This window comes from Tenrec ecaudatus, chromosome X (genome assembly GCF_050624435.1).
Source record: "Tenrec ecaudatus isolate mTenEca1 chromosome X, mTenEca1.hap1, whole genome shotgun sequence".
In the NCBI taxonomy this organism is placed as follows: Eukaryota; Metazoa; Chordata; class Mammalia; order Afrosoricida; family Tenrecidae; genus Tenrec; species Tenrec ecaudatus.
Window position 1 is genome coordinate 88,152,576 of NC_134548.1, and position 8,708 is coordinate 88,161,283.

Below are 8,708 nucleotides of genomic sequence, written 5' to 3' on the forward strand. Positions count from 1 at the left end.
CCATTTTTTCCAGCACCATTTATTGAAGATGGCATCTGCTTCCCATTTAATAATTTTGGGCCCTTATCGAAGGTCAGTTGTCTGTATGATGTTTTTATTTCTGGGTCTTCAGCTCTTTTCTTTTGGTCTGAATATCTGTCATTATGCCAGTACCACACTGTTTTGACTACTGTGGCCGTATAGTATGTGCTGAAATCAGGTAGAGCAAGCCCTCCCACTTTGTCCTTCTTCTTGAGGAGTTCTCTGCTAATTCTGGGCTTCTTCCCCCTCCATATGAAGTTGGTAATCTGCTTTTCCAATTATTTGTAGAAGGATAGTGGTATTCATATCAGGATAGCATTGAACTTATATAGTGCCTTGGGCAGAACTGATATCTTTACTATATTCAGTCTACCAATCCATGAGCATGGGATATTCTTCCATTTGTTGAGGTCACTCTTGATATCTTGAAGTAGTGTTTTATAATTTTCCTCATACAAATCTTTCATTTTTTTTTAGTCAGGTATATCCCTAGGTATTTCAATTTGTGCTTGGCAATTATAAAGATTACTACCTTTTTAACCGTCTCTGCTGTGTGTAGCACTGACTCGTCCTGTGTGCAGCAGTGTCTTAGGGTCAGGCTGCACACTGGGAGGATTGGGTTGCCTTTGGCAGAGTATTGGGGTCTGGGAACCAGCAGTAGCATGTCAAAGGAATGAGAGGGAGCAGAGAGAATCATAAAAGCAGAGAGAGAAGTGAAGAGAACAAAGAGAGAAAGAGGAAATAAAGAAAAAGAATAAAGAAAAAAGGGGAAAAACCAAACGGTCTTCATTAATATTGACTGTGATGGTAAAGAGGGAGGAGAGAGAGAAGGAGGAAATAAAGAATAAAGGGATAGGTGATCCCTGATTGCTTGAATGTGGGGCCAGAGGGGTTTAGACCCTGCCCCACAATGGCAGATTGGTGTGCCCTTTTAATGCCAGGACCCAGTGGTGCTGGGCAGAATTGCTCTAGTTGACGAGATCACCTTAGAGGTCTGACAGAGGTTTCCTCAATAGCCTAGTACGGTGTAGATGTTTGTCCCAGCTGCCTTGTGTGGTGTACAGCACTTCCATGGAGGGCAGGCTAGAGTTTTGGGGTTGATTTTCCCTAAGCAGAGGGTAGTGACCTGGAAGCCAGTAGTGGCATATGATAGAGGGGGAGAGAAGAGGAGAAAGAGGGAAAAAAAATTTTTTAAAAGAGGGAAAAAAGAAAATGAAGACGGAAAAAGAAGAAAGAGAGAAAACAAACCAACACTAACCTGAGCTCACTGAGATTGAGTGCAGTGGGGAAGATAGAAGGGTTAGTGAATATAGGGAGAAGAAATAGAGTAGTAGGTAAGGAGATAACTGAGACTTGATCACCTGTCCGTGAGACTTGATCACTCTTCCTCAAGGTAGTGGGCTGGTGTACTTGTTTGATGTAGGGTTCCACAGATGCTTAGTGGGATTACTTCAAAGGCAAGATCGCACCCGTGACCAGGTGTCCGTCGAGTGCTGGACTTCGCTGGCATATCTGCCTTGTGCTGTATGTAGCACTGCAGCAGGGATGGGGGATGGGGTGTTTCCACAGCCCCGTCTAGGGCCCTAGGACAGACAGGGCCTCCCCAGCTCTGTGTAGAATCACTGAGAGGGAGGCTGGGCTTATTGTCCTATCTAGTCTGCTGGTGCTTACTAGTTCAGAGGATTTTATTTTTATCCCCCTGGCCAGCTAGAATAAAATCAAATAAATTGTCTCCCATATCTCTGGGTTGTAGCTCAGTGCTGTTTGGAGCTGACACTTGATACATCGGGTCTTTGTTATGCTAAAAGTTGCCAGGCCCTGTAGCTGAGTTCTGGCATTCCTTAGGTAGGTTTCTCCTTATGCTGATTTACGTTAAGGGTCACCCCCACCCCCCACCCCATCCCCACCTATGTGCTCCTAGCAGCTGAGTAACCAGACTTGGGTTTGAGTTTTAAACCAATAATATATATTTCACCCTTTTAAAAATTATTATGCTTGTGAGGTGGTCTGATTTGGGGGCTGTCAGGCTGCCCCCCAGAGGGGGACATCCAGTTTATCAGGGGGGGGGGTGTTTCCTTCTTGGCCAATTGGTACTAAATTTGCTCCCTAGGCTCCTGACTTTCCCCCTATTTTCTCCCACACCGTGAGCTACCTGAGATAAAAATGCATTTTCTTCTACTCTAAATTATGGCTACCCACTCTCACCACTCCCCAGACTGTGAACTGAAGGCAGCCAACTGTGCAGAGAGCTCCGGTGTGGGATTCCCCTCATGTCTGGGCCTCTGTTCTCTCAGGCATTAGCCTGGAGAAATCGCTGCTTCCGGCAAGGGCACAGGTGCTGTTAGATTCGGGGAAGGAAGGCAAGCTTACCTTGGATGCATGGAAGAATATGACCAGTTGAGATGCAAAAACGGCAAAAGGAGTTTATTTGCTAGCTCGAGGGCAGCGGGGAACCAGTGTCCAAAAGGGAATCAGCCCCGCACTCTTTGTTCCCCCAGGTTTTTATAGGGCCAGGGGCCAGAGGCTGACAAGGGGCAGTCCTGGGTTGTTGTTCTTTAAACTTAATGGAGAAAACTTCTGGCACCAGCATTATCCAGCGGTGATTGGTGAGTTGGTTCACGCGTGCTTTCCTGATTGGTCGGTCACTGGTGGCTGTCACTCGAACTCTATTGGCTAAGGCATCATCAGGTGATGTGTCCCATTGGTTAGGTGGATCAGGTGATGTGTTGCATCAGTGACCAGGAACTCGAAACCGAAACCGAAACTGAGGCCTACCTCAAACCCCAGCTTTCATACAGCCTGTTTTAACCTTTACTCTGCTGATTCTAGCAGTTGCACACCTGTGCCCACAGTGCCTGTGGGCTCGATAAAGCTAGAGTGGTTTAGAGCATTTTTGGTTTGTTTTGTGAGTGGAAATCCCACACAAAAATGGGTTCAGGAGAGACCCTGGTACCCTAGTTCTAATTTCAGGACTCCACCACCTCATTCCTTCGCCTTACCTCCCAATTTTCTGGTCTGGCAGCAGGAGCTCCGGACGGGTGAATCCTATCGAGTCGCCATCGATTGGGAATTTTTTTAATCCCTTGAAGACCTTGGCTGTGGAGTTCAATTTTTTCCATTTAGAATTGTCCAACATTCTTGATATATAACACATCAAATTTGTGTTATTTGGAAACCCACTAAAGGAAATGAATTTTACCTTACACACACCTGTTGTAGATTAAAGGAACTCAAATCATAAGCCCTAATATAAGAACAGTTATTTGTTATGTAGTAGCACTGGTCAATAGTTGCCTGCATGGAGGCAATATTTGCTTCACTGAAGATATAGGTATTATATTAGAGTGTGGTGAAGAAATCAGATGCATCTGGCATCTTAAAATCTGAGCACTGATTTGCAGAAGGATGTGGGTGGCATGCACCACTTGTCTGTCATTTTGTGATACTGTGGTACCTTTGTTTCATTGGGACACTGGAAATTATGTTACCAATATTTCAAATGCAGGCAGGATCACTCATCATTCATAGAGATTTAAAACTGAGCATCACTGTAGTAAATTCAGACTGTACCCTTAAAATCGTTGACTTTGGACTGGCTGGACAGCATGCACCAACTTCATGATGACCTTATATGGGGTAACTCCACATTATTGAGTCTCAGAAGTTATCCTGGGCATGGGGTGCAGAGACAATGTTGATATCTGGTCAGTGAGCTGCATAATGGGAGAACTAGTGAAAGGTTGTGTAATATGCCAAGGCACTGACCATATTAATCAGTGGAATAAAGTTGTGGAGCAGCTAGGAAAATCATCAGCAGGTTTAATGAAGAAACGCCAGCCAAATTGTAAGGAATTATGTGGAAAACAGTCTCAAGTATTCTGGAATCAAATTTGTAGTCTGAATGAGATAAAATAAAAACAAACCAAATCAGTGATTTGTTATAAAAAATGTTAGTAATTGATCCAGTGGAATGAATCTTTGTAGATGAAATATTACATCACCCACATATCACTATGCGGTATGAGCCTGCTGAGGCAGAAACACACTCACCTCAAATTTATAATGCTCAATTTGGAGAAAGGGAAAATGCCATAGAAGAATGGAAAGACCTAATTTACAAAGAAGTAATGGCTTGGGGATAAAGAAGCACAAGTGGTGTTATAAAATACCAACCTTCAGATGCAGCAGTAAGTAGCAATACCAGTACTCAGTCATCATCTATCAATATTTCATTGATATTCACTGAGCAGACATTGACCTTAGATGCCAAAAGCAGCCTTGATGGACCTGCAGGGGTTGTTCTGAACATAAAGACGTGCGGCAGAGCAACAAGGGGAGTAGAGCAGGGAGGTCCCGAGGGAGTGCAAAGGATAGACTTTGGGGCCAGAGTGTGGCATTCCATCAGACTTTTCTGGAGAACACACCTAGAGGTCAAAAGTCAGACATTGATCTATTTGCAGGTTTTTCTTTATTTTTAATTTTTTTTCTTTTTCTATCTTAAAAAAAATTAATTTATTCTTTTCTGGGTCATTGGTTTACTTTTTTGTTGTCATCGTTGTGTTCTCTTTGTTGCTTTGTATTGCTATGCCTTGTTTTTTGGTACATGTTATTATTTTTGCAGATCTATCTAGATAAGATAGGCTGGATGAACAGTCTGGAGGAGGAAACAATCGGGGGGGGGCATGGGCGAGGGGGAGGTGGGGCAAGGGAGGTAGTGTGGACCAACCCAGGGACAAGGGAGCAACAAGTGATCCAAAATTAGTGGCAAGGAGGATGTGAGAGGCCTAGCAAGGGCAATGCAACTGAGAGAAATTACTGAAACCCAAATGAAGGCTGAGTATGATAGTGGGACAAGAGGAAAGTTAAAATAAATAGAGGAAGGAACTAGGAGGCAAAGGGTATTTATGGAGGTCTAAACCAGGCATGTACATATGTAAATATATTGATATAGGATGGTGGGGAAATAGATCTGCGTGCATATATTTATAGGTTTAGTATTAAGGCAGCAGATGGACATTGGATCTCCACTCAAGTACTTACTCATTGCAAAGGCACTGTTCTCCTAAATTGGCATTCCATGATGCACACCTTCCTGACATGATTGCTGAAGACAAATGTATGCATAAGCAAATGTGAAGAAAGCTGATGGTGCCTGGCTATCAAAAGATATAGCATCTGGGGTCTCAAAGGCTTGTAGGTAAACAAACAACCATCCAGCTGAGAAGCATCAAAGCCCACATGGAAGAAGCTGGTCAGCCTGTGTGACCATGAGGTGTTGAAGGGATCAGGTATCAGGCATCAAAGAACAAAAAATCATATCAATGTGTGTCCACCTTCCCGATATGATCACTGAAGACAAATGTGTGCATAAGCAAATATGGTGAAGAATACTGATAGTGCCCAACTATCAAAAGATATAGCATGATAAATTTAAAGTTTTATTTGTATTGCAGGAGACATGCAGGCCTTTAGAATCTCATCTTACGTGTTGTGTCTTAGTCTTCTGAGTTTATTATTAATTTAAAATACTACCTAGAACTTTACATTCTTTATTAGGCACATAACACTCCATATCTCAAAGATATGATGGCAAATAGATTCTCAAACCCATTACCTAATGTGAGGGTAGAATTGTGCAAAACAATCAGTACAGATGATCACAGCCATTTGATAAGTGTTTTCGTTGAGGTCTGGTTGCCCAGTTAGGTAAGCATTGGACTGTCAATTGCAAGGTCGGAGATACAGACACTACAGCTGCTCCAAGGGAGAAAGATGAGTCTGTCCACTCTTGTCAAGATTTACAGCCTCAAAAACCTTTTCTATGTGGGGCTGACAAGAGTCAGAAACAATTCATTGGCAGTGGGTTTTTGGTTACTTTGAGGCAGAGTCTGGACCTGGTCCTTTGCTTACCTTGCATATTTAAAGTAAAGTACATGATTGAACAAGGCAGCATTTCCCTTTTCAAATACAAAATTCTTCCTCAATGTTATTTCTCTTCTGATAGAACCTGTTAGGAATAAATTCCCCCTTTAATTCATTTTAGGAAGCAAGGCTGATGTGCAGTGTTTATTTGTTCATGTTTCGCATTTGTGGGTACGTTTATTATTCCTAAGGGAAAACTCTTCAGAGAGAGAAGCAGGAAGTACTCAAAAGAGCAGTGATTAACTAGGGACTATTTTATGATTTAAAGCAGCTCACCTGAAATGGGTGCTTTCAGACTTTTTGCTATGCAAAATTATTCAAAAGTCATGAAGATACTGAGTATTTAAATGTCATTGTAGAAATGGAGTTACAGTGATCACATTTCAATTACTGTGTTCATAATGTTCTTCTCTTTTCAGCTTATTTTTTACAGGCAGGTTAATATCTTGTGTTTAATGTTTTTAACACTATTTGCTCAATGTTCTATAGAATGTGTTATGAGGAAGGATTTATTCAGAAAGTTTATTATAAATACGTACTAAAATATATGATTTTCTTGGCACCATTTCTATCTTATTGGTTGGTCTTATCATTGTAAACTAGAATCATTGATGAACAAAATGAATATTGAAATCAGGCATCTTTTTGTATCGTTAGACAAATTTCTAGCAAAAATCTTTAATGCTAAAAAAAGAAGAAAATATGATTCTAGTCCAATATTCCAGTGTTAAACTAAATAACCTAAATGCATATAATAAAATAAATTTACAATGAGGGATTTGGGCTACAAAATCGTAATTGACAACAATATAAAAATAAAATGCGGGAGACACAGTGCGGGAATTGATTTGACCCCCATCACACTGGGGCGAAACACTAAGGGCATGCATCAGAGCACCAAGGGGAGCAAAGTAATGAACTCCCTGGAGAATAACAAAAATAGACTTTGAGCACAGAGCGTGACACCCCATCAGACTCGACTGGAAAACACTCCTAGAGAAACGAATTCATAGACACACATGTGTATAAGAAAGATTTATACACAAGAGCAATTTAATAGTGAGAAAATATCCCAGTCCAGTCCAGATCAAGTCTATAAGTCCAATATTAGTCCATATGTGTGATATCAATCTATAAAGTCCTCTTCAGACTCACAAACCATGCAATGATACCGAATGCAGGAAGATCACAGGCCAGTGGGTGGGAAGTCTTATGGATCCAGTGGTGGTGGAAGCTTCTCAGTGTTGGCAGGTGTCTCCATGTGGTTCCTCCAATTCCCATGGCACAGGGGATCTATCAGCCTAGTGCCATGCCTTCTGTCAGTAGAGCATCTCTCAGGGAGTGAGTCTTGTCAGTAGAGTGTCTCCAAGGATTGAGCTGAGAGAGAGTATATAGCCTGCCTCCAAGGAGAATTCTCCAGAATTCTCAGAAGGCCATGCCCACACACACAGAGGCCTCATTGACTATGACCTGATTGACAGACAGTACTCCACCCCTTCACTCTCAATCCTCTCAAGTCCCAAATTGACACCAGATTATGTAACTATTATATGTAGATAAGAGAATGTTCACACATGCAATGGAATCTAAGTGATTTGGTAATAATATATATATATATATATAAATGTAACAAAGGGAAAATATATTCCTAAAAAGAACTCAGCATTGAAGGTAGAGAGAAAAGAAACCATCAGTCTTATCAGGAGAAGGGATGAAGGGAATGCATAACAAAATGTTTTAAGTAAATTCTTCTCTATTGATAATTAATTGCAGTGAATATAAATGGATTAAATATTCTAATCGAGAAAGACTGGTAACTTGACTAAAATATAACATGTCTATATGACAAGGGGTAGGCAGGAGACATTTGACATAAAAGTGAGCAGTAATACAAACTGAGCAGGAGTTACAATGTTAATATGTGACAAAAAGTTTTCAGTCAAAATTTATGGAGACAGAGAAGCATGTTATATGCACCAATTTTTGATAATGGATGGAACAGCTTTAAAAGGGAGTAAAACAAAAAAAGACCTGCATAATATTAACCAGTTATACCTAACTGACATAGATCACACATTCAACAGTAGCACAGTACACACTCTACTGTACTGCACATATGTTTGGTGTAGACTGTTTTCAGGTACAAATTAAATTTCAGTAATTAAAAAAGAGTGAAACTATATCAAGCATCTAATCTGACCATGATAGAATGAAGCTACAAGTTAATAACAAAAAGAATAAGGAAAGCTAAATTAATTCATGGAAACTCAAACACTATTAAAATTACATATCTGTTGGGTTATCAACGAGGTCAAAAGAATATTTTGAATTTAAAAATGTAGTCAAAGAGGCAATATTCATTCATTTTATTCAGTCCTGATCTCAAAATACACATAATTTTAACAGTCTATGTGACAAATTGTGAGGGATATTTAATGTGCTTTGCTGCAGACTCAAATATGAACATTTAATTGCAGAAAGCACTTGCAGGATTGAACTGTGAGCTGGCCTACACACTTTATTCAAAAACAATTTTTGTTGAAAGAATGAGTAGCAAACAGGTGATGGCTGTTAAACTTAGTTGTTTGGCAGACATTTTCTCAAACTGCCTGTCATTCAAATAAACAGCGTTCAATGGTGAGACACAATGTAAATTACTATGTGGAAATTAGCATTATGGGGAGCACTTTCCTTCCACCAGCTTCTCTTCAGTTGAGATAGATGGTGGCATTAAAACTCTTTTATTCAAAAGTTCACATGTGTTA

General features: G+C 40.6%; 1 pseudogene; it reads left to right on the plus strand.

Annotated features, from left to right (window-relative positions):
• Nucleotides 1-3,502: 3,502 nt before the first annotated feature.
• On the plus strand, nucleotides 3,503-6,186 carry LOC142433502 (mitogen-activated protein kinase 9 pseudogene; annotated as a pseudogene).
• The last annotated feature ends 2,522 nt before the right edge of the window (nucleotides 6,187-8,708 follow it).